General features: G+C 43.5%; 1 long non-coding RNA gene and 1 pseudogene across 1 annotated transcript in view; one reads left to right on the plus strand and one right to left on the minus strand.

Annotated features, from left to right (window-relative positions):
- LOC134341841 (uncharacterized) overlaps nucleotides 1-27,632 on the minus strand; it is a 221,136-nt gene that overhangs the window by 31,474 nt on the left and 162,030 nt on the right. The window lies entirely within an intron of this gene.
- On the plus strand, nucleotides 47-19,849 carry LOC134341835 (zinc finger protein 229-like; annotated as a pseudogene).

Consider the following 27,632-nt stretch of genomic DNA (forward strand, 5'->3'; position numbering starts at 1 on the left):
AGAGGGCGTTACCCCGCTGACACGGTCTCCCGAACTTTCCGTCACGGCGGGACAACCGTCAAAGTAAATGTCCGCTTTCTGATTTATTTCCATTTCCCTCCGAGGGAAGTTGGGGCGTTTGTGAAGCGTCTCCTGCGGCCGGAGTCTGATGTGTCGCTGAGAGGTAGGAGGAGACCGCTCGGCCCGTCGGTTTGATGCCGGTTCCCCGGGGAGGGAGAGGGGGATTTTATTGAAAGGATGAAGACGGTGAGAGAGGGGGCGGACAGGATGTTTGTCCCGGTGGGGACAGGAGGGGCTCATCATTTACATGTCTGTAAATCCCCACCACAGAGGGGGTTAAAATCTATTGCTATGACTTAGTTTCTATTGCTGCTGCAGAGACAATGAATTACATGACATCTGCCGGTGCTATTGAACCTGATTCTGATAATTGGTCTGGGAGACCCACCACCGGTCACCTGATCCCAGTTACCACAGATCGTAATGCGAGATTGAAACCTTTTCTATTTATTTGTGTTCCTCAGTTGAGTTAAGTTTCCCTCTGTGGTTCCAAAGCAGAAGCTCAGTCTGTCTAATATTTCCACACAATTAAAATGGGGAATTTGTTTATTCTTATCACGTACTGAGCTACAGTGAAAATCTTGCCTGACCTACCATCCACACAGATCAATACATTACTACAGTACATTGAGCTGATATACGACAAAACAATAACTGTAACAAAGCATTATGGCTGCAGAGAAAGTGCAGTGCAGATAGACATATGGGGCAGGTCATGTCGGTTACATTGTGAGGTCGAGTCCATTTTATTGGACTGGAGACCATTAATTTGGCTGACAACCGCAGACAGGAAGCTGTCCATGAGCCTGGTGGTACGCGCTTTAGGGATTTTGTATCTCTTCCCCGATGGGGGATTGGGTGTTTCTCTGTCCCTGTACCTTCCCGTACTTGTGCACTTGGGAATAAATTCAACAGGACCTGAGACAACTCAGTGAGATTTGATTAGTGATGATCATCTTGGCAGCTCGGTTGGTCGAATGTACAGGGACAGTACACTGTGAAATGTAAAGAGACAGTACACTGTTGAATGAAAGTCCCTGAACAGTGTCGATGAGCAGAGGGATATTGGATTCAAGTTCACAGCTCCCTGAAAGAGACTGCACAGATTGATCGGGTGGTTCAGAGCTGGAACGAGAGGTTGGACAAACTTGTGTTGTTTTCTCCAGAGCGGCGCAGGCTGGGGTGAGACTGGATGGACATTTATAAGATTAAAAGAGGAATAGATAGAGCAGACAGACGATATATTTTTCCTGGGGGTTGAAATGTCGAATACGTTTAAGGTGAGAGGAGATGTGAGGGGCAAGTGTTACGAGATCAGAGGTTTCATTTTGCTGTGGGTGTTACTGTGAGAGAGGCTGCAGGAGGCGGGAGTATGACGTCAGTACACTGACTGCTGGAGCTGAGAGAGACAGACAGAGAGAGAGAGACAGAGAGACAGGGAGACAGAGACAGAGAGAGAGAGAGAGAGAGACAGGGAGAGAGAGAGAAGAGAGGGAGAGGAGAGAAAAGAGAGAAAAAGAGAGGGCGAGGGACACACACACACACACACACACTTTGGAATACGGCTCGACGACTAAAAATCTTCTGTGATTTGTATTTCCTTTTCCCAGCGTAGAATCTGTGAAATTCTTTGTGATTACTTTCTCGTTGCATTTCAATGTGGATTTACAAATTTCCCCATTGCGTGGATAACTGAAACTTGCCATCTTGAAACTTTCAGAACTGTTCCTAAACTTGACATTTTGACAGCCACAAACGCATAACACTGTTAACTTCTGTATAGAAGAGTAGTTTGTTTAATTGTCTCTATACTAATACAGATAGTAGTTTATACTAATACAGACTGAGTTTGTGGTCTATTGCTGCTGTACATAACACAGAGTGACGGGCGGGTCACTGGAGTCTCTCCCTGGGTTGTGGGGACCCACCGGTCACGTGATCCTGTTCGCCCCGCCCATTCAACAGCAGCGTGTCTGCTCCCGAGGCCCCGCCCTCCGGATGACGCAGGTCCCTTTGCGCATGCTCACTGTCGCCAGATTGTCGACGTTTGCTTTTCCGTTCAGTGCTGAAGCGGATCGTCTGCGGGATCAGGAAGGGACGATCGCCTCCTTGATCGGGGAGCCGGGGGTCGGGATCACTATTTACGGGCTGAAGATATCACTTTCCCATCGGTGAGTACTGAGACCGATCCCGAGCGGGGAAATCTGATGTTGGCCGTCAGCCCCGAACGGCGCGCCAATTACTCATTTAGTACCCGGTTATCTGGGCTCGTCAGAAACGTGTCGACTCCACTTAATCTGCATTGAACGACCCAAACCAGGAGCCCAGGCTGTCTCTTTCCGCAGAATTGGAATGGAAGTCCCGCCAACTGGTCACGTGAGGCTATTTAGCCCCGCCCTCCGCTTTGTGACGCAAGATCACGTGGTGTGTGCTCACAGCCCCCGATGGGTGGTGACTCTCCGGGCCCCCTGGTAGCAGCAGAGATACAGAGGAGCAGATTGAGAGGCAGATTCTGGAAAGGTGCAAAAATAACAGGGTTGTTATCATGGGTGCCTTTAACTTCCCTAATATTGATTGGCTCCTGATTAGTTCCAAGGGTTTAGATGGGGCAGAGTTTGTTAAGTGTGTCCAGGACGGATTCCTGTCACGGTATGTGGACAGGCCAACCAGTGTGAATGCCATACTAGATCTAGTATTAGGTAATGAACCAGGTCAGGTCACAGATCTCTCAGTGGGTGAGCATCTAGGGGACAGTGACCACCGCTCCCTTGCATTTCGCATTATCATGGAAAAGGATAGAATCAAAGAGGACAGGAAAATTTTTAATTGTGGAAGGGCTATAAAGCTCACACCTGCGGGTGTGAATTGGGATGATGTTTTAGCAGGGAAATGTACTATGGACATGTGGTCGATGTTTAGAGATCTCTTGCAGGATGTTAGGAATAAATCTGCCCCAGTGAGGAAGATAAAGAATGGTAGGGTGAAGGAACCATGGGTGACAAGTGAGGTGGAAAATCTAGTCAGGTGGAAGAAGGCAGCATACATGAGGTTTGGGAAGCAAGGATCAGATGGGTCTATTGAGGAATATTGGGAAGCAAGAAAGGATCTTAAGAAGGGGCTGAGAAGAGCAAGAAGGGGGCATGAGAAGGCCTTGGCGAGTAGGGTAAAGGAAAACCCCAAGGCAGTCTTCAATTATGTGAAGAACAAAAGGATGTCAGGAGTGAAGGTAGGACCAATTAGAGATAAAGGTGGGAAGATGTACCTGGAGGCTGTGGAAGTGAGGGAGGTCCTCAATGAATACTTCTCTTCGGTATTCACCAATGAGAGGGAACTTGATGATGGTCAGGACAATATGAGTGAGGTTGATGTTCTGGAGCATGTTGATATTAAGGGAGAGGAAGTGTTGGAGTTGTTAAAATACATTAGGATGGGTAAGTCCCTGGGGCCTGACAGAATATTCCCCAGGCTGCTCCAGGAGGCGAGGGAAGAGATTGCTGAGCCTTTGGTTAGGAGCTTTATGTCCTCGTTGTCCACGGGCATGGTACCGGAGGATTGGAGGGAGGCGGATGTTGTCCCATCGTTCAAAAAAGGTAGTAGGGATAGTCCGGGTGATTATAGACCAGTGAGCCTTATGTCTGTGGTGGGAAAGCTGTTGGAAAAGATTCTAAGAGATAGGATCTCTGGGCATTTAGAGAATCATGGTCTGATCAGGGACAGTCAGCATGGCTTTGTGAAGTGCAGATCATGTCTAACAAGCCTGATAGAGTTCTTTGAGGAGGTGACAAGGCATATAGATGAGGGTAGTGCAGTGGATGTGATCTACATGGATTTTAGTAAGGCATTTGTCAAGGTTCCACACAGTAGGGTTATTCAGAAAGTTAAAAGGCATTGGATGCAGGGAAGTTTGGCCAGGTGGATTCAGAATTGGCTTGCCTGCGGAAGGCAGAGGGTCGTGGTGGAGGGAGTACATTCAGATTGGAGGATTGTGGCTAGTGGTGTCCCACAAGGATCTGTTCAGGGACTTCTCATGATTTTTATTAATAACCTGGATGTGGGGGTAGAAGTGTGGGTTGGCAAGTTTGCAGACGACACAAAGGTTGGTGGTGTTGTGGATAGTGTAGAGGATTGTCAAAGATTGCAGAGAGACATTGATACGATGCAGAAGTGGGCTGAGAAGTGGCAGATGGAGTTCAACCCGGAGAAGTGTGAGGTGGTACACTTTGGAAGGACAAACTCCAAGGCAGGGTACAAAGTAAATGGCAGGATACTTGGTATTGTGGAGGAGCAGAGAGATCTGGGGGTACATGTCCACAGATCCCTGAAAGTTGTCTCACAGGTAGATAGGGTAGTTAAGAAAGCTTATGGGATGTTAGCTTTCATAAGTCGAGGGATAGAGTTTAAGAGTCGCGATGTACTGATGCAGCTCTATAAAACTCTGGTTAGGCCACACTTGGAGTACTGTGTCCAGTTCTGGTCGCCTCACTATAGGAAGGATGTGGAAGCATTGGAAAGGGTACAGAGGAGATTTACCAGGATGCTGCCTGGTTTAGAGAGTATGGATTATGATCAGAGATTAAGGGAGCTAGGGCTTTACTCTTTGGAGAGAAGGAGGATGAGAGGAGATGTGATAGAGGTGTACAAGATAATAAGAGGAATAGATAGAGTGGATAGCCAGCGCCTCTTCCCCAGGGCACCACTGCTCAATACAAGAGGACATGGCTTTAAGGTAAGGGGTGGGAAGTTCAAGGGGGATATTAGAGGAAGGTTTTATACTCAGAGAGTGGTTGGTGCGTGGAATGCACTGCCTGAGTCAGTGGTGGAGGCTGAGTCCCGTTAACTTCCCCCAACTCGCCTCGCCTCCTGGGGCTCCTCGCATTTGTCCCTGAGCTTTAGGCTGTTGACTTCTCCCCGAATGGGGTGGATGAGAAAGGAGAACGTCCCAGGTTGTGGGGATCTTTGATTTCACTGCCTGCTTTACCGAGGGACTGGGAAGTCTCGGGGGCAGAATGGTTTCTGTGATGTGCTGATCTGTACCCAAAGGTCTCTGGAGTTCATCATAGTGACGGGCAGAGCAGTTACCATGGAAACGTGTGAAGTGTCCGGATGGGAAACTTTCTATGGTGTATTGATAAAAAATTTGGTGAGTATCAAAGTATATATGGCAACGTTCTTGTTGTTTGCTCTAACTTTGTCATTTTAGGATCTGTTATACAGTAGTATGTACTATTAATTCAGTATCTGTGTATTGCTGGAGGACCATCAATGATTGTCTTTGATTCCTTCTCCCACCTGGTTCCATGTGCTCATCCCTGCCCATCTTGTTCAACCTCTGTCCAGTCTCCTCACCCCACCCCACTGCCCTGCTTCAGTGATATACATCAACCATCTGGGTCAACCTCTGTCCAGTCTCCTCACCCCACCCCCCCCCACTGCCCTGCTTCAGTGATATACATCAACCATCTGGGTCAACCTCTGTCCAGTCTCCTCACCCCACCCCACTGCCCTGCTTCAGCGATATACATCAACCATCTGGGTCAACCTCTGTCCAGTCTCCTCACCCCACCCCACTGCCCTGCTTCAGCGATATACATCAACCATCTTGTTCAACCTCTGTCCAGTCTCCTAACTCCACCCCACTGCCCTGCTTCAGTGATATACATCAACCATCTGGGTCAACCTCGGTCCACCCTGTGTCCCACCTCCTCAATGTTATATATCAGCAATCTTCTAACCCTTGTTGTTATTGTGAAGTGTTCTTTTGCACCTTTGGCTCGCTGAGTTATTTCCAGAATCAGTTTTTGTTAGCTGGAATGCCAGAGGGTCATCAGGTACCAGTTCTGTTGTGCATTGGTGTGGAGATGCTGGTTTTTGAACTGTGACTGGATGACACACTGCAGCATTTTACTGTCAGCAAAGAGTACTGGGAGAGTCCTGTGATCTACATTCCAGGCATATGGAACTGTCGGTATTTTGGTTTTGACTTTGGTTAGTGCTTCTACAGATGGGGCTGGATGGTCGTCCTTCTGCAATGAAGCAGAAATTTCGAGCAGCTGGACATTGGTTGTGGGGAAATCCCGGATTGCACTATCCAGTGTGAGATGGGGGCGGGTGATGATGCGTGAGATTTTCAGGGTCAGTGAGTGGCAGGTTCAGCTGTGTGACTCTGTGAGGTTGGGTCCTGGGATATCACAGTTTTTGCTCCAAGTAAAATGGACCCGGGGATCGAGTTGCTTGGGTTTATGATGTGTTGAGCGAGTATTTCTGGTCTGGGATCAGATGTTTATTTCTGGAGTTCCTTTGGAAGCAATGACTGCTAATCTGAGGAGAGGCTATGAGTAAATGGGCTATTCCGTGTTTACAGCAGTAGAAATAGACCCATGAGTTTGGTGTTCAAACTGTGTTTGGAAATCCCTCCTGTCTGTCCCTCAGTGGAAATCAGACAGAATCTCAAGTTGCTGGAGATTGGCACTAAAAACTAAAAACGTTTGAAGTCATTCTGATGAAACGTTATTAACCTGAATTGTAATGTGTGCTCCTGTCCCCACACCCGTTCCTTACCTGCTGAGTGTTTCTGGTAATTCCAGTTTCTTTTTATTACATTCACCCTGGACTGGTTTATATTTCCTGAAATAAACCTGGTTTAGCTTGGAAATGGAAATAGCTTATTTTGTGATCGTAGTGTTATGTGGTCGGCAACTATGAATATAGAATTGAGTCAGGTTTTATAAACAAACTTAAACATTTATTAAACTCTGCTCAACAATGGTGAAAAGTAAACAAACGACTAACTTAACTGGAAGTTAACTGCTATATGGCAATTTAACGAACAGCCAAACTCTGGAACATATCTTAAAGTGGTAAATTCAAACACAGTCTTAAAGTGGTAGATTTGAAAGTCCAAGTGATTTACGCAGTCAATAAGGAGAGACTTCTCTGGAAATGGATTTCTTCAAAGACGTGACGTTTCTGCTGATTCTGTCCAAAGGATTCATGACAAAGGAAATAAAACGGCTTAAAGGAACTGACCTTTTTCTGGATGGTGAACACTGCACAAACCTTTCCCGAGCTTGCAGCAGTCATCTCAGATGCAGGTCACTAATTCTGAAGGAAGATTCAATAACGTCGATCTTTTATGAAACCGCCAAACGACACCAACTTTACTCAATCCTTCAGGTTCCTGTAGTTTGGTAAAGGTCTTCACTCTCCGACACTAGACTGCAAAGGTAAACAAACAAAACCTGGCAGCGATTGGCGAAACTGTCAGCACAACGGTTTTACCTTAAAATAGAAAGTAAAACTTCGCTTTGAAACGAAACTGCATCATGAGACGACTACACAGCAAAACTAACTGACCGAGTAACTGACGAACTAACTCCGTAACAACAGGGGTTTCCCCATGAATACCTGTTGGAACAGGTCATCACATGACCTCACACTGGCGGGAAAATTACTTGACCACCATCACAACGCAATTACGTCATGCTCACAATATACTCCATTACATCATGGTCATAAGACAGTCACAAGATACCCACAAGGTTTGTAACAGTAGAATAGTAAAGAAAGCACAACTTTTCCCTGTAAATTATCCTGGTACCAATTTGTCTATTATTCCTGGAAATGTGTTTGTACAGTTGTTGCAAACAAGGTTGACAAGAATAATCTCAGGAATGATCGGCTTTATGTATGAGGAGCATTTCATGGTTCTGGACCTGCGCTTGATGGAGTTCAGAGGGACGGTGGTGGTTGTGGGATGATGTATGGTCAAGTAAACCTCCCGAATGCTGGAAAGCCTGGATACAGTGGACATGGAGAAGATGTTTCCATTGGACGGAGAGTCTGTGATCTGACAGCACAGTCTCAGAATAAAGATGCTTCCCTTTAAAACGGACATGAAAAAAATTTTTTGGCCAAAAGATGTCCGATCTGTGGAATTTGTTGCCACAGATTTTGTTTGAGGCTGCCATTTGGGTATATTTTTGACAGAGATTAATATATTCATGATTGCTAAGTAACTTCGGGGTTACAGGAGGAAGGCAGGAATATGGTGTTGGAATAAAAATCTGCCATGGTTGAGTGGGGAGGCAGTCCAGATGGATCGAATCACCTAATTCTGTTCCTGTGACTTATGTCTTACCATGACTGGATGATGGCTCCTTCTTATCCCACATTGTTCTGTGACGTGTGAGACAACTAAAGATCACTGAGATCATTATGTTTTCCTTCAATGTTTAAATTTCAGTGAGTTTTGTTCTCAGTAACATTAAGCAGAAATGTTTGGTTCTCCTTTTTATTGTTAACGTGCTTCATTATCTTTCATGTTAAAGTTAGACCTGCGGTGAGAGATTTATTGGAAGAAAAACCCATAACTGGAATCAAACCACGATTGAAGATGAGGGAGCAGCAACAAGTGAACCAGCCCGAGGACTGAGAGCATCAACTGGAGAGAACCCATCTGACTCGGAGAGTCCAGTGATTCAGTCACGAGAAAGTTTGGTGAGTCTCATTTACTAAAACTCCGGTCCTTTAGACATTACATACCTGTACAAAGGAAGGTAGGAAATAGTTGGAGTGAGGCTGAATGTGCCCAGAAGAACCAGTTGTGCCTCTGTCAGACCCAGTTGCAATCACTCCAGGTCTGGTGATGTGCTTCCAGCAGCCCAGCCCTTTAAAACCACTCCCAATCTGTGGAAGTTGAATCCGGATAAAGTCACTCACAGACCGTTTAAGTAGAAACTCTTTATTCCAAGCACCCGGGCCATACTCAGTATATGACTGTTCCCACCCAATCCACTAACTGACTAACAATTCCCCTTGCACCACATATATATTCGTACAGATACCCCCCCAAACAAGACAGGCTGGAGCCAAAGTTATTTACTACATGACAGCCCCTAAAGACAAATTACAAAATAGTCATAATGGCTTACACACACAGAACAGACTGAAGCTGTCCTATCTCTACGCATGAGTGCACAAGGAGATAAGCATCCTGAAACCCTAGCTAGCTACCCTCAAGAAGAAATGTGGCTCAGCATGGCTTAGCACATCTGTTGATCATCAGCAGTTTCTTTCAGAAAAACAGACTGATATTGTTTAACCACGTGTTAATCCTTTTACATACTTTATCATTCCCTCCTTTTGATCATTACATGATCAACAAAGCAGCAATTTTATACAGAGAAAGCAACTGAGTACAGCATTGACTTATCAGTTGGTAAAAACAGCATACAACAGTAATTATAACAATGATATGTACAACTATTAGGCCATAATGCAATATCATGCCCCACATATTATCGATCAGGCCATCGAAGACCACCATTTCGACCCTTTGTTGACCCCCATGTAAATCCTGCCCTACTTTCTTAATGCTGGCAATCTCCTTGGCAGTGTGGTCGGAGAGGGATGTAATGTTAGTAGACTCATTAGGGATATAGGTGTAGCATTCTGTGTCAATAATAGCACAGGTTCCCCCTTTCTCAGGTGGGATAAAATCTGAAGCCATACAATTCTGTAGGACTGTTTGCTGGATTGCAATCATTTCAGTGGATATTTCTGTTACTTGGGCCTGTGTTTCTGTCAGGGCCCCTGCAGTATTGTGGCCAGCTCCTCAAGCACTGTAGCCAAACTGATTATCTCTCGTGAATTCCTGGCTACTCCATAGGAGAGAAAAGTGAATATCCAAAATCGCTCAGTCTCAGTTATTCCTCTCCACTGCTGGGCACCTGCAAGTATGCCCAGGATACATGTTTCCCAGTATAGGAATTTCCATTTAGTGGGGGCCTGAGATACCAGCCCTCAGAACACTGACAGCCATGGTCATCTCTGACTGGACCACAGTTCCTCACCTCACTTCCCGCGTGTTATTTGAGAAAAGCCAGGCTGAGTGTTCCTCACTCTGGTTCAGCGGGATTACTGACATTGGAACCATAGTTTTACCATGCTGCGGAATTGTGACACAAACCCAGCGGGCCTCTAGTTCTACCTGTTTGGCATAGGTGTGACAGAGAGACAGGAAGGTGTAAACATGGGGGCCCCCGGATGCTGGAGTATGCCCTCATGTGGAATAGGGCTAACGGTAGGACCTTCAACCAAGTGAGTCCAGTCTCCACTGTTAGTTTGGCCAATTTACTCTTCAAAGTGCCATTGACTCTTTCCACTATGCCAGTGGCCCATGGGTTGTGCACACAGTGGAATTGTCGCTTCATAGCTAGTTCGTTACATACCCCTTCATTTACTTTCACTACAAAATGTGGGCCATTGTCAGAGCTTAGCATCTTTGGCAGGCCGTACCTGTGAATTATTTCCCGTAATAATACCTTCACAACAGTCAAAGCAGTATTATTGGTAGTTGGAATAGCTTCAGTCCAGCTACTAAACACATCTATAATAACTAAGCAGTATCTATTGCAATGTGCTCTAGGCAATTCAATAAAATCAACTTGTAGACACGAAGAAGGTCCACCTGGTACGGGAGTCGTACCCGGTGTGCAGGGTACAGGTTACCAGCTATTCCTTCCTTTCCCAGGTGTCTACAATTATGTATATAATTGACCAATATTGATAAAAACTGTGTAGGAACACAAACCTGTCCCGCTGGGGTGATCCAAAAACCTAGGTTGGGGTCTTTCTGGCATGCCATCTGGGACCACAGTTTGAGCTCCTCCTCAGAGGCGTCCCCTGAACTTCAGACTGACGTTCCTGCCCTTCTCTCCTATCTAGGCCTTGGTTTGCTTACGCTGTTTTCCTGCTCTTGTTTTCAGCTCCCATCCTCCCATTCACGCTCCTCTTTTAGTGTCTCCCAACCTTTGGTGTTCCTTCTGCAGTACATAACTCTATTCCTTTGTCACATGCATTATTCCACCAACTTGCTAATAGTATACTGTTCCACTTTACATCTGCCTTTTCCTTCCATTGCCTTTTCAACAATTTCCACTTCTTTCCACAGTTGTTGTGCCATATCTAATTTACTGCTTGTTCTCATGAGGTAAATGTGTACTGCAGACAATCTCAGTGGCCACATTTTGTCCCCCAACTTCTTACTGAGCACTGCAGTCAACATTCGCAAATCTTTTTCCTTGTCTGGAAACCTCTCACACATGTTGTGCAGGGCTGGTCCTGTCCCAAGCGTATCAATCGACTGCATATTCTCTAAGTAATTTACCTGGCACAAAGCCTCCTGCTCAATTGATAAATTTACCCGGCATGTCTGCCTCCTGTCCACTAAGTAAAATTTACCCGGTAACACCTCCTGGCCACTTAGTAAAATTTTGCCTTCCTTATACGAGCTTCCTGACAGATTCTTTCCCGATCCCGTCAACGTATGCGATCAGCCTCGGGCGAGGGACTGTTCCTCCAAAGGAATGAACAGAGAGAGACAAAAGGTAAAATACCTATTGGGCGCCTGGTCGGTCTCCGCAGTCCCCAGAGTGGTCCAGCCGCTTACTCAGTCCGTCTGCTTGGTACTCCCTATATTGGGATCCTTTTTGTGATGCCAAATGTTAACTTTGAATCTGAATAAAACTTGGGAGACCAGCTTCTTATCGTCACCACAGTTTATTGTGCATTTTCCTGCGGGAGATTGAGACCCAGTTGTCAAAGGGAAGGCACGTAAGCACTGCCACCATCTGACAAGTGGATTGACTTAGTCAGGTTACAGCTGTATATTTACACACAGTAAGCCCCATACATTACTCTTGCAAGATGTTATTTGAATTGGCACACCCAACAAGTCTGTTGGTGCAAAATTTAATTACTTAGATAAGAGAGTTCGCTAAATCAAAGTTTTATTTACAGATGGATGTACTGTCCAGTCCTTATCAGTTATTCTCTTTGCAAGGCTGTGACTTAATTCCAGTAAGATGTTCAGTCCTGTCTGTATCAGTAAGTCCTCCCTTCCCCCAGACAAACGAGGGTACGATGTACAATTTATCAACTCTTCCTTTTCTGAAGCGAGGGTACAATGTATAATGTTATCAGCTGTCTGTGTGTGTCTCTCTGCAAGCCGCAGAGAACTATTAATAAGCCTGTCTTAGCTAACCGCTGAAGGCAGAGTTTACTTCAGTTCAAAAATTCCTGTTCAGTCCCAATTATTCTTTTAGATAGAGGTTACATAGTTTCAAAATATTTTTTTTCCATATATGCTTAATTCCTCAGGAGGGTTCAGGGGAAATATTTATGTTCAATATGGAAATTGGTGTTACCTCTGTCTATTGTGGCGATGCAAAGTTGCTGGAGAATTTACAGGTGTGACGAAGTGGAGTGATATTTGGAAATCTGACTTTTTAAAGCATAATTCAGCAAACACAGCACATACGGACAATATGCAAAAGCTGTGGTGGGAAAATCCTTCATTACCCATTACAGGCCTGCTATGTCGGTTGTGTGAGAGTGCAGATGAACTCGATCGAACCCAGAGGAGATCAAAGTTCTTATTGACAGTGCTTTGCTAGCTGTTAAAATGAATACCTCTCTATATAAAATTCACTGTGCACATGTTGTCACTGGGTAAAAGAATGCACAATACAGGATTTATGTGCGCACTGGTCATTACAAATTAGAGGGGACATTGGTGGGAAGGTAGGGAGACCTCCAGTGTCCCTGATGCCCTCACCTACAAGATGTGTATCCAGCTGCAGCTTGTAACCCTGCACTTTACGGAGTTGGAACTTGAAATGGATGAATTTTGGATCAGCTGGGAGTTGTAGGGGGTGATAGATATGACATGAAGAGAGGTGAGTTACACCCAAGGTGCAGGACACAGGAAACTGGGTGGGAGTCAGAAAGGGGAATGAGGTTAAATAGCCATCGCAGAGTAATCTTGTGTCCATCCCACACAACAACAGGTGGGCCACTTTAGAAACTGTTGAGGGGGATTACCTGGCAGAGGAAAGTCAAAGGGGTAATAGGGGATTCGTTAGTTAGGGGAACAGAACAAGAGGGGACTAATATCCTAGTGGTAAGGCTCGCTAGTGCTAGTGTGGGGAGAGGGGGTGATGTGGTTAAAATATGTTGTAGGTGAAATAGTAGCCAGAATGACAGAACAGATGGTGGAGAGGGTGAGTTGAATTGCCTTTATTACATACATCCTTCCTATACATAAAGGAGTAGAAATCTATACATTATGTCTTGTCTAAATGTGCAATGTGGAATTTACAGTAATTTATACTAAATAGTTTGTACAAAGGACAGTCAATATAACATAGAAATCAATTCATCAGTCTGATGGCCTGGTGGAAGATGTTCTCCCGGAGCCTGTTGGTCCTTTTGCTGTGGTACCGTTTCCTGGATGGTAGCAGCAGGAACAGTTTGTGGTTGTGGTGAATTGGTCCCCAATATCCTTTGGGCCCTTTTTACACACCTGTCTCTGTAAATGTCCTGAATAGTGGGAAGTTCACATCATACAGATGCGCTGGGCTGTCCGCCCACTCTCTGCAGGTTCCTGCGATTAAGGGAAGTACAGTTCCCACACCAGGCAGTGATGCAGCTGGTCAGGATGCTCTCAATTGTGTTTCTGTGAAAAGTTCTTAGGATTTCTGGCCCCATCCCAAACTTCTTCAACCATCTGAGGTGAAAGAGGTGCTGTTGTGCTTTTTTCACAACACAGCCGGTATGTACAGAGCATGTGAGATCCTCGGTAATGTTTATGCCGAGGAACTTAAAGCTGTTCACCCTCTCAACCCCAGATCCATTGATGTCAATAGGGGTTAGCCTGTCTCCATTCCTCCTGTCGTCCACAATCAGCTCCTTTGTTTTTGTGACCATGAGGGAGAGTTTGTTTTCTTGACACCAGTCAGATATTGTTCAGACCTCAGATAGAGTCAGCAATCAAATGATTGTGTATGGTGCGATGAATGTGCTGAGCTGTGTATATCACAATGCAAGGAGCATCGCAGGAAAGCCAGATGAGCTCAGGACAGGGAATTATGATATTGTAGCCATTATTGGGACTTGGTTGCACCCAACAGTCTGAGGGATTTAGAGGAACAAGTTTGTAGAGAGATTGCAGACCATGCCAAGAAACAAAGGTTGATTCAGTAAGTGATTTTAACTTTCCTTATATTGATTGGGACTCCCATACTGAAAAAGGACTAGATGGGGTAGAGTTTGTCAAATGTGCCCTTAATCAGTACATAGAATTCCTGACATAGAAGTGTGAAATAAGCTGTTAGGAAATGATTAGGGTTGGTGACAGAAATTAGTGATCATGATGCCATGAAATTCAAAATATAGATGGAAAAAGAGAGATCTGGATCATGGGTTGAGATTCTAAATTGGAGGAAGGTCAATTCTGAAAGTGTCAGAAAGGATCTGACCAGTGTGGTTTGGGACAGGCTGTTTTCTGGTAAAGGTGCACTTTGTAAGTGGGAGGCCTTCAGAAGTGAAGTTTTGAGGGTGTCTAGTTTGTATGTACCTGCCAGAATAAAAGTTGAAAGTTAACTGGTGCAGGGAACCTTGGTTTTCAAGAGATATTGAGGCCCCGGATATTTTGTTCCTCTAAATGCCTCATTGGGTGCTACAAAGACTCACTAATGACTACAATATCATAATTCCACACCCTCAGCTCATCTGACTTTTTTTTTAGTCGTCTTCTGTTGGTTTCTAAAAGCTTCCCAATCATTTTTACTCTTTTGTTTGCCCTCTCTTTGGCCTTTATGTTGGCTTTGGCTTCTCATTTCAACCACGGTTGTGTCCTCCTGCCTTTCCAATGTTTCCACATCTTTCGGATGTATCGATCACTGAGCTCCCAAATTGCTCCCAGAAACTCCAGCCATCGCTGCTCCGTTGTCACTCCTACCTTTTCCCTTCCAGACCAGTTTGGCCAGCTTCTCTGTCGTAGAAACATGGAGAAGTTCAATACAGAAACAGGGTATTTGGTCCATCTAGTCAATGCTGAAAGAAACATTTAATCTGTCTACAATTTACCACATTATCATCCAGATCATTGATATAGATGACAAATAACAATGGACCCAGCACTGATCCCTGTGGCACACCACTAGTCACAGGCCTCCACTCAGAGAAGCAATTCTCTACCACCACTCTGTGGCTTCTTCCATCGAGCCAATGTCTAATCTAATTTACCACCTCTCCATGTATACCTAGCGACTGAATTTTCCTAACTAACCTCCCATGCGGGACCTTGTCAAAGGCCTTACTGCAGTCCATGTAGACAATATTGACTGCCTTCCCTTCATCCACTTTCCTGGTAACCTCCTCGAAAAACTCCAACAGATTGGTCAAACATGACCTACCACGCACAAAGCCATGTTGACTCTCCCTAATAAGCCCCTGTCTATCCAAATGCTTGTAGATTCTGTCTCTTAGTACTCCCTCTAATAACTTACCTACTACTGACGTTAAACTCACTGGCCTATAATTTCCCGAATTACTTTTCAATACTTTTTTAAACAATGGAACAACGTGAGCCACTCTCCAATCCTCCGGCACTTCACCCGTAGACAGCGATATTTTAAATATTTCTGCCAATGTGAGACAATTTCAGACAATGTGAGATCCTTGGTAATGTTTATGCCAAGGAATTTAAAGCTGTTCACCGTGATCAATTGATGTCAATAGGGGTTAGCCTGTCTCCATTCCTCCTGTCATCCACAATCAGCCCCTTTGTTTTTGTAACAATGAGCGAGAGTTTGTTTTCTTGACACCAGTCAGATGTTGTTCAGACCTCAGATAGAGTCAGTTTGTATGTACCTGCCAAAATAAAAGTTGAAAGGTAACTGGTACCGGGTATCTTGGCTTTCAGGAGATATTGAGGCCCCAGATATTTTGTTCCTCTAAATGCCTCAGACTGTTGGGTGCTACCAAGACTCATTAATGACTGACTCATTAATCATCATTCCACGCCCTGAGCTCATTTGATTTTTTTTTTAATCGTCTTCTGTTGGTTTCTGAAAGCTTCCCAAAAGTTTTTGCTCTTTTGTTTGCCCTCTCTTTGACTTTTATGTTGGCTTTGGCTTTTCATTTAAGTGTCGGTTGTGTCCTCCTGCCTTTCCAATGCTTCCACTTCTTTGGGATGTATCGATCACTCAGCTCCCGAATTGCTCCCAGAAACTCCAAACATTGCTGTTCTGGTGTCACTCCTACCAGTTTTCCTCTCCGAACAAGTTTGTCCAGCTTCTCTGTCATAGAAACAAGGAGAGGCTCAGTACAGAAACAGGCTATTTGGCCCATCTGGTCAATGTGGAAAAAACATTCAAGCTGTCTAATGCAACTACCTGCACTGGGACCATCGCCCTCCATACCCCCACCATCCAGACTCCCATCCAAACTTCTTTTAAATGGTGAAACCGAGCTCATATTCACCAATTGTGCTGACAACTCATTCCACACTGTCACGACCATTTCAGTAAAGAGTTTTTCCAAATGTTTCTGTTTAATTTTCACCTTCCCCACTTACCCATTACCTCTGGTTGTCATCCCACCCAACCTCAGTGGAAAAAGCTGCTTGCATTTACCCTATCTGTACCCTCATAATTTTGTATACTTCCAACAAATCCTCAGAGCAATGTGTACTTCCCTTGTTTATGTTTAGAGACTTTCTTAGATGTATAAGATGATGAGGGGCATTGATCATGTGGATAGCCAGAGGTTTCTTTCCCAGGGCTGAAATGGCTAACATGAGGGGGCATAGTTTAAAGGTGCTTGGAAACAGATACCGAGGGGATGTCAGGGGTAAGTTTTTTACACAGAGAGTGGTGGGTGTGTGGAATGCACTGCTGGCTATTTGTGTGAGAGTGTTTCAGTTACTGTGGGGCCAAGAACCCATGCAGCTCAGTGGGAACCGGGAATAATACCAATGGAGAAAGTCAAACTGAGCCAGGTCACAGGTTGGAGATGGCAGAAATACCCCATTCTTAGAGAGACAGGAAGAGCATCAGAGAATATGTTGGTCATTCCAGATACCAGCACTGTGCCCAGTTAGAAGATGATTTCTCTCTCCAACTTGGGTTGAACCTCACTGTAACAGTGTGATGCCAGATCAAACCTTGACAACTCAAGTGATCTCATCTTAAATGTTGTCCTACACCCACTGATGGATTTTGTAACTCTCTTTACAGGTTAGAAATGACAAGGAATTTATCTATAGGAATCTCGACCACAACGCATCAGCTTTGTTGACTCTGTCCAGATATTTATGAAGTGGAGCAAGGGATTCACTCGATCATCCTTCCTGCTCAGACTGTGGGGAGGGGCTGACCGACTGCCATGCCCATCATTTTACACAGGGGAGAGGCCATTCACCTGCTCAGACTACAGGGATAGATTCACTGAGTCATCTCAGCTGAAGGTACATCAGCAATTTCACACTGGACAAGGCCATTCACATGTTCTGTGTGTAAGAAGGGATTCAGTTGGTCTTCCGACCTATGGACACACCAGTCAGTTCACCCTGGGCAGAGGCTGGTCGTCTGCTGAATTTGTGCGGAGGGATTCACTAAGTCATCTGATGTAATGGCTCACCAGCGAGTTCACACCAGGGAGCGGCCGTTCCCCTGCTCAGTCTGTGGGAAGGGATTCATTAAATCATCTAAACTGAAGATACATCAGCGAGTTCACACTGGAGAGAGGCCATTCACCTGCTCAGACTGTGGGAAGGGATTCACTCAATCATCCAGTCTACTGATACACCAGCAATTTCACACTGGGGAGAGACCGTTCATCTGCTCAGTCTGTGGGAAGGGATTCACTCGATCAGCTGACCTTGATAGACACCACCAAGTTCACACTGGGGAGAAACCGTTCACCTGCCCAGACTGTGGGAAAGGATTCACTTTATTATCTCAACTACGGAGACACCAGTCAGTTCATACTGGGGAGAGGCCGCTCACTTGCTCAGACTGTGGGAAGGGATTCACTCGGTCATCCCAACTACTGGCACATCAGCGAGTTCACAACGGGGAGCGGCCATTCACCTGCTCAGACTGTGGGAAGGGATTCATTAAATCATCTAAACTGAAGATACATCAGCGAGTTCACACTGGAGAGAGGCCATTCACCTGCTCAGACTGTGGAAAGGGATTCACTCAATCATCCAGCCTACTGATACACCAGCAATTTCACACTGGGGAGAGACCGTTTACCTGCTCAGTCTGTGGGAATGGATTCACTCGATCAGCTGACCTTCATAGACACCACCAATTTCACACTGGGGAGAAACCGTTCACCTGCCCAGACTGTGGGAAAGGATTCACTTTATTATCTCACCTACGGAGACATCAGTCAGTTCACACTGGGGAGAAGCCATTCACCTGCTCAGAATGTGGGAAGGGATTCACTCAGTCATCCCAACTACTGGCACATCAGCGAGTTCACACTGGGGAGTGGCCATTCACCTGCTCAGACTGTGGGAAGGGATTCACTCGATCATCCACCCTAATAGCACACCAGCGAGTTCACACTGGAGAGAGACCGTTCAGCTGCTCAGTCTGTGGGAAGGGATTCGCTCGATCAGCCGACCTTCATAGACACCACCAATTTCACACTGGGGAGAAGCCATTCACCTGCCCAGACTGTGGGAAAGGATTTACTTTATTATTTCACCTACGGAGACACCAGTCAGTTCACACCGGGGAGAGGTCGTTCACCTGCTCAGTGTGTGGGAAGGGATTCAATCAGTCATCTCATCTGCTGAGGCACCAGCAAGTTCACACAGGGGAGAGGCCGTTCACCTGCTCAGTGTGTGGGAAGGGATTCGCTCAGTCATCTCATCTACTGAGACACCAGCAAGTTCACACTGGGTAGAGGCCATTCACCTGCTCAGACTTTGGGAAGAGTTTCTCTCAGCCATTTCCACCAAATGTGCATCATTGAGTTCACCCTGGGGAGAGGCTGTTCACCTGCTGTAAATGTGGGGAAGGATTCTCTCAGTATTCTAACCTTGTGACACATTACCGGGTTCACCTGAGGAGAAAGTTTCAATGAGCTGCATGCTGGATATTTGTCCATCACTGTTGCTGAATGCAATTTTGAGAGTGACTGTCAGTGCTGAACTCTGCAATTATTGCTGCTGCTCACCACACCCAGTTCTACACCCTGGTCACTGGGCATTGGAGGAGTTTCTTCTGCTGCATCTTCACCTTTAATGGGACTGGGGTTTAATATTCTGGATCTGAGACAAATAAATCAGTTCTATTTTAAACTCTGTCTCTGGTACTTAGTGAATTTATAACACACCTAGTGTACAGTAGAGCGTCAACTCAGGCTGGCTGGACCCTGCCAGTGATTCTGTTCCACGACAGTCCTTTTAAATCCTCCCCTATTGTTCATCTCTCGTTTTCCCTGTGGTGATGGGTTCCAAAGGCCACCACTCTGTGGGTGAAGAGGTTTCCCTTGAATTTCCTGCAGACTGAAGAAGTTGAGCTGACTGCAGTTCTGTTTGAGATGTTCTTTGCCCCTCTAATCTCTGGGCTGAGGAAGAATGACATTGGTAGTTAACCTCCTTAATCGCAACTCATTTCCACATTATGGGTCATTTTCCCTGCTTCTAAAGGGTTGTTAGAAAACACCACTGTCCTCTAAAGACTGAAAGCAGAATGGGAAACCATTAGCTCGATGTTCAATGGAGCAGGGTCAGAAACCAGAGGCGGGTCCACACAGGGCAGAGTTTGGGGCTCTGGACGATGGTCGGGGTAAGAACGTATGATGAGGAGAAGGGAACCAGCAGCGGGGTGTGGCAACGAATGACAGAGTAGCAATATTTTGAAGCTGATTGACAGAGAAAATAATTCAGTTGTCTGACTGATGATACAAACAATAGCTGTGGTGAGGTGCTCCACTGGTCAAAGATCATGTATGTGTGGGGAATGGCTTTATCTATTGAGAGAGTTGTTCCTGCTTGTTTATCCTGTAATATTATATCTGGATGGTTATCAATTGTCCTATTAGTAGTAATGCATTGATTATTATATAATTTGTAAGATTTTGACTCTGAAACTGAATCAGGCTTGAATTTATGGTGCTTCAATGAAGTTATGGTGGTTATTCATGAGTTTATATTTTGAAGTAAGATTTTGGTGAATGATATTTGCCACTTGATTGTACCTTTGTAAGTAATCAGATTGAGTTAAACTGCTGCAGGATCCTGGAATGTGTTGGATCGTGTCTGGCTTCTCTTGGCATTTTCTGCACTTACTGCGTTGTTTGTATTTCATGTATTTTCAATTTTGTTTTTCCTTTTGTTAACCACCTTGTCCTGCATTTCTGCAAGGAACCCCTCTGTTTCTGGGAAGAGGTCTCCAACTCTCAGTCAGTTGCTCGATGCTTCCTTGTCACCATCTCGTCTGCTCAGATCATTGGGATGTCTCCCATGGAGGGTCATACTCATTCCACTGGTTAATGTTTTCCACAGTTACGATTCATTTTTTCTGAGTTAGCATCTCATTTAAGTTTCTGGGCTGTATTTCTTATCACAATTGCATATACACACAGGGAATGCTGAATCCTGTTCATATTTGATGAAAAAATATACTTTTAAGTTTTAACTGACTGTTGTGTGATTTTTTTTTTATGTGCATTATTTCTCTTCCTCCTTCTGTCCAAGGTAGTGTTAATCTAAGTGAGTTTGAGTGTAAATAGTCTTTTCTAAAGTTATCATTTCAGTTCTTATTTATCTTTGTAAATTTTTTGATTGAAATTTAATCAAGATATTTTCATTAAAATAAAGTCAATGTCGGTATTGATGAAATTGTTTATTGCTGTTGTTGTGTTTGTTAACTATTGAGCTCTGTTTGGCAGGTATTTTTTAAGCCTTGAACTATATTTTGTCAAAGGTTTTCCCCATTTCGCACTACTTTCTATTTTCTTTGCTTGCTGCTATTCCAGATACACGGGTATCAAGAGTCCTGATGAAGGGTTTTGGCCCGAAATGTTGATTCCCATCCATAGATGTTGCCTGACAGGCTGAGCTCCTCCAGCACTTTGTGTGTAGTTCTCTAGGTCTCTAGCATCTGCAGGTCCTCTTGTTTCCCAGATACTTATATGTTTCTTAAAAGAACAAGCCAAGAACAAGCTGTTAGTGGGGTTGTGTGGCTCTGTTGGTAAAATATTAAATAAGATCATTCGAAAGAGGTGGTATAGGGTTGGAAGGTGTAGAATCTGTGAGTAGAATTAAGGAACAGCAAATGTAAAAAAAAAATCCCTGATGGGAATTGTATAGAGACCTCCAAACAGTCGTAAGTATGTGGTCCACAAATTACAATGGGAGATTAAAAATGCGTGCCAAAAGGGCAATGTTACAATAGTCATGCAGGATTGTCTTGCTGATGAAAAGGAAAATTAGTGTATTGTTCTCAACTGAAGGAAAAACCTAGAAAGCCCACAGGATGCTTTTTTAGAGCAGCTCATGGTTGACCCACTTGGGGATCAGCTATTCTGAATTGGGTGTCATAATGAGCCAGAATTAATTAGGTCACTTAGGTTCAAAGAACCCTTAGGGGCAAGTGATCTAAATATGATGAAATTCACCCTGACATTAGAGAAGGAGAAGCTAAAGTCAGATGTGGAATAAATGTGAGGCTGCTTAACAAGATCACAGCTCATTGAATTACAGGAAACATACTTGTCTGGATCGAAGATTGGCTGACTGATGGGAGAAAGAGTCAGAATAATGTGGGCAATTCTGTTTTGCTGTCAGTAACAAATGGTGTTCTGTAGGGGTCAGTATTGAGAAAGCATCATTTCATGTTAAATATGAATGATATGGATGACGGAATTGATACCTGGGTGATGAACTTTGTAGTTGATACAAAGATAGGTAAGGGACAGGTAGTTTAGAGCAAAGCCAGAGTCTGCAGAAGGACTTTCATAGGTTTGGAGAACAGACAACGAAGTAGCAGATGAAATACAGTGTATGCAAGTGTCCGGTCATGTACAATTGGTAGAAAGAATAAAGACGGAGAGAAAAAAATCAAACCTTTTGTGATTTTTATTCTTCTTTATATCAATCAGAGTCTCCTCGAGATTCTAAATATATGAATGATTTTTTAGATGAGTTAGACTTCCCTCAGATTTCACAGGATATGTCTTCCTTATTAGATACTTCCATTACAATGGATGAGATTAAGAATGTTATTTTTTCTATGAATCTGGGGAAAGCTCCTGGCCCTGATGGGTTTACCGTTGAATTTTATAAATGTTTTGCTTCTTTATTGATTCCTTGGCTCGGTAGGGTTTTTGAGGCTTCTTTGAAACTTGGTAAACTTCCTGAATCTTTTAATAGAGCATCAATTTCTCTAATACTAAAGAAGGATAAAGACCCTGCTCAATGTGCATCTTATAGACCAATATCTTTATTAAATGTTGATTCTAAAGTTTTTTCTAAGTTATTAGCAAATAGACTAGAAAAAGTACTTCCTTCTATTATTTCGGAGGACCAAACGGGTTTTATTAAAGATAAAACTCTTTTTATAATATTCGTACATTGTTAAATATCGTTTATACTCCCTCACAAAATGTTCCTGAGTGTGTTATTTCTTTAGATGCCGAGAAAGCTTTTGATAGAGTAGAATGGCCTTATTTATTTAAGGTGCTTGAAATGTTTAATTTTAGCTTGAGATTTATATCCTGGATTAAACTGTTATATCACTCCCCTGTAGCCTCGGTTCGTACTAACTCTTTAAACTCACCTTTTTTTCCTCTCTTTCGTGGTACTCGACAAGGCTGTCCTCTTAGTCCCCTATTATTTGATATTGCATTAGAACCTCTTGCAATTGCTATTCGAGAATCTTCAAATATTACTGGGATAACTCGGGGATTAAAGTCCCATAAATTATCACTCTATGCTGATGATTTACTTTTATATATTTCTAATCCTGAGAGATCCATTCCTGCTGTTTTAGAGTTATTAGCACAATTTGGTCTTTTCTCAGGTTATAAATTAAATCTTAGTAAGAGTGAACTTTTTCCGATTAATAAACATCTTTCCTTATATTATAAATTTCCATTTAAATTGATTAATAATTACTTTTCATATCTTGGGATTAAAATTACTTGTAAATACAAAGATTTATTTAAGACTAACTTTTTACCATTAATAGACCATATTACTCAACTTTCATCTAAATGGTTTCCTTTATATTTAACATTGATTGGTCGTATTAATGCGGTTAAGATGTTTTTTTTGCCAAAATTTTTATATGTGTTTCAGGCATTACCAATTTTCGTTCCAAAATCTTTTTTTGATAAAGTTGACTCTAAAATTTCTTCATTTATTTGGCAGAATAAGAATCCGAGACTGGGTAAAATACATTTACAGAAAGCTAAGAGAGATGGAGGTTTAGCATTACCTAACTTTAGATTCTATTATTGGGCTATTAATATTCGACATATGAAATTTTGGTTACTTGATCAGGACATACTATCTATTCCTAAATGGGTAGCATTGGAATTACAATCGGTTCAGGGTTATACACTTGGTTCTATTTTAGGCTCCTCTCTCCCTTTTGATTCGAAACGTCTTAAGCAGGTCTCTAACCCGATAGTTAAATATGCTTTGCGCATTTGGTTTCAATTCAGAAAATTTTTTGATCTTAATCAATTCGGGTTAGCGATTCCTATTTTAGGTAACATATTTTTTTCTCCCTCTTTTACGGATCGCGCTTTTCAAACTTGGAAGACTAAGGGTATTTTACGGTTTTTGGATTTATTTTTAGATGGTTCCCTTATGTCTTTTGAACAATTATCTAATAAATATAACTTATCAAGAATACATTTTTTTTAGATATTTACAAGTTAGAAATTTCCTAAGTACTATACTTTCTTCCTTTCCAATGCTTCCTCCTACATATATTTTAGATTCGATAATTAACCTTAATCCATGTCAGAAAGGTGCATCGGCTATGATTTATAATATTATTATGAAACTTAGGAAAGCTCCATTTGATAAGATTAGGGTAGATTGGGAACAGGAATTGGGGCTTACCATTTCTGTGGATGATTGGGGGCAGATTTTACAATTAGTTAATACTTCCTCTATTTGTGCTAAACTTTCCCTAATTCAATTTAAAGTGGTTCATAGAGCACATATGTCCAAAGATAAGTTAGCGCGTTTTTACTCGTATATTAATCCTTTCTGTGATAGATGTTCGGGGCAGATAGCCTCTTTAACTCATATGTTTTGGTCTTGCCCTGCTTTGGAAACTTTTTGGAGAGATATTTTCAATATTATTTCTAAGGTATTAAATATAGATATCTCTCCTCACCCTATTACTGCTATCTTTGGACTACCTAAAATTTCTAGTAATCTCTCCCCTTCAGCCCGTAGAATGATTGCATTTCTTACTTTAATGGCGAAAAGATGTATTTTACAACATTGGAAAGAGCTTAATGCTCCAACTACCTTTTTTTGGTTTTCTCAGACGATTTTATGTTTGAATTTGGAGAAAATTAGAAGTAACCTTTATGATTCTTCATTTAAATTTGAACAGATTTGGGGACCTTTTATTCGATATTTTCATTTAATGTAATATTTACCCTTCTTGTTTTTTTTTCACTGTTTTTAATGGAGGTCGGGACTGAGGACGTGATTTTAAGTTTAACTCTGTTTCGTTTCAAGTTAGCCCATTGCTTTGCTTTGCTTTTAGTTAGCTGCACGGTGGGTTTTTTTTGGGGGGGGGGTTTTCTTTTTTTTTCCATTGATATATATAAAATTTAGTATACTATTATGTTATCTTGGTTTCTTATGTTTAAATTACATTGTTTGTAGTAATTTCTTTTTGGTATTGATATCTTTTGGAATTTTATTATACTTTAACATTGTATTAATGTTTATATGGCTTACCTTTTTTGTATACTTACTCAATAAAAAGATTTAAAAAGAAAGAAAAGAGAAAATACAAAAATCAGAAATGTGTACTTGGGAGTCCGTGAGCAGGAGTCCCTGAAGGTTTGCTTGCAGATTGAGTTGATTAAGGATGACAGCTGTAATGTTAGCATATAAGAGCAAGGATGTGACACTGCAGCTTTATAATGTATTGGTCAGATTGCTGTTGGTGTATTGTGAGCAGTTTCTGACCCCTTATCTGAGAAAAAGATGTGCTCGTATTGGAGCGGGTCCGGAGAAGGTTCACAAGAATGATTCTAGGAATGAAAAGGTTAACGTATGACGAATGCTAGATGGCTTTGACCCTGTACTCACTGGTCTAGACGAAAGAGAGGGGATCTCATTGAAACCTATCGAATATTGAAAGGCCTCGACAGAGTGGCTATGAAGAAGATGCACCCTACACTGTGTGAGTCTGGGACCAGAGGCCACGGCCTCAATGTATAGGGCATTCACTGACAGCAGAGAATTTCTGTTGTCAGGGAGTGGTTAATCTTTGGAATTCATTGCACGGAGCAGACGCCAAGTCACAGTGTATTTTCAATAGATGTTCAAGGATTAAGGGGAGTAGGCAGGAGAATGGGGTTGAGAGGGATAATGAATTGGACATGAAGGAATGGTGGAGCAGACTCGATTAACTGAGCAGCCTCTGTCTCATATCTCATGGCTCATGGTCTGAAGAAGAGGCTAGTGAGGTTGCATTAGGGTTAGGGTATTGTTAGGGTATCCGCGCCTGGACTATTGTATTCAGTTTTGGTCGTTCTGCTGCAGGAGAGAGGACGTCAATCTGGAATGAGTGCGGAGGAGATTTACAAGAATGCTGCCGGTACTCGAGGAACTGAGTTCTGGAGAGAGGCTGGGCAGGTTGGGACTTCACACCTTGAAGTGCAGGAGATTGGGGCTGACATGATGCAGGTGTTCCAAACCCTGAGTGTACAGAAATGGGGAACGTGCGCAGTCCTTTTCCCCGCTTTTGTGGAATCAACAACCAGAGGTCACCGGTTCAAGGTGAGAGGGGATTGATTTAATAGGGATGCCAGGGGAAAATTATTAATCCACTCTCCCTTCTGGTTCATCGTTTAACTAACTCGATGAGTCCACTCTCAGGTTAACGGAGCAACACCTCATATCACATCCAGGTAGTTTACAACCCGAGGCCATGAACATGGATATCTTTAACTTTTACCTCTTTTCATCAACACACACGTCTGTCTCCTCCATTCTGTCTCCCCACTTCTCTCTTCTCCACTGCAGATCATCTCCCTCTGGTTCCTCTTTTACTTCCTTTTTTCCCCATGGTCCGCTCTCCTATCCTCTCAGATTCCTGCTTTTCAGCCCTTTGCATTTTCCACCTACCACCTCACAGCGTCTCACTTCATCTCCCACCTCCCCCACCCACTCACCTTCAATCTGATCTGACTTCACCTATCATCTACCAGCTTGGACTCTTTCCACTCCCCGCACCATCTTATTCCCGCTTCTCCCAGTTCCAGTCCTGATGAAGGGTCTCGGCAGGAAATCTCTGTTTTGCTTTATCCCCCTCTATAGAAGCTATCTGACCTCCTGACTTCCTCCAACATTTTGTGTTTATTACTCTGCATCTCCAACACCTGCAGAATCTCATCAGGACAGAGTGCAGAATGCAGAGACTACATCGGTCTCACTAATGTCGAGGAGGCCACACCTGGAAAACTGGAAACAGTCGATGACCCCAACAGGCACGATGTTGAAAAGTTGCCTCATGTGGAAGGACTGTTTGGGACCCTGACTGGTGGTGGGGAGAGTGGTTTGGGGCAGGTCTGGCACTTCATCCACTTGCAGAGTTGGCTTCCAGCCCCCTACACCCCTCCTTATCGCTGTAAACCTCTCCCTTTTGTGGACAACACTGACACTTGGTGGTGATTTGCCATAATAACAGGAGCCCCTGATTTGTGGACTCCATTGTCACCGGGTGGCACTCTGCCACAGAAACGCTGCAGACTGCTGAAATGTTTATTCAAGATTGTTTAATTCCATTTCCAGCAGACACATGTAAACAAAACTGAAATAATTATTACTCCAGCTCCAATGCAATACAACAACACAACAGTAAAAACATATAAGCATATACAGCACGGATTGATTGGATGTCCATAAAGTGACGCTCAGCAGAGGATGTCTGCAAATAAGATGAGAGACAGGAAATTATAAAGTAGAGGTGTTTGGTGGTGTGGAAGGTTGGGTTAGTTGGGTAGAGATATTTATCAGCCTTACTGCTTGGGGAAAGTAGCTGTCTCAGAGGCTGGTAGTCCTGATGAGGATGCTGCATCATAGTCTACCCAGATGGGAGTGGGTCAAACAGTCCATGAGTGGGATGGGTGGAGGTTGATTATGAAAATCAGGTTGGTGTTTCATCTCAAGAGAGGGAATTTGGAAAATACCAATGAGATGCCTTTTAGAACAGCTTGTAATTGTGCCCACTAGGGAAAAGTTAACTCTGGATTGGGTGTTGTGTAATGAACCAAATTTGATTAGGGAGTTTATGGTAAAGGAAACATGTGGACGCAGTGATCATAACATGTTACAATTCACTCTGCACTTTGAGAGGGGAAAGGTACAAGAAGATGCATCATTATTAATGGAGTGAGGGGAATTACGGAGGCATGGGAGAAGAGCTCACCAAAGTTGATTGGAAGGGGACACTAGCATGGATGATGGCAGAATAGTAATGGCTGGAGTTGCTCAACTTGAC

This window comes from Mobula hypostoma, unplaced genomic scaffold (genome assembly GCF_963921235.1).
Source record: "Mobula hypostoma unplaced genomic scaffold, sMobHyp1.1 scaffold_75, whole genome shotgun sequence".
In the NCBI taxonomy this organism is placed as follows: domain Eukaryota; kingdom Metazoa; phylum Chordata; class Chondrichthyes; order Myliobatiformes; family Myliobatidae; genus Mobula; species Mobula hypostoma.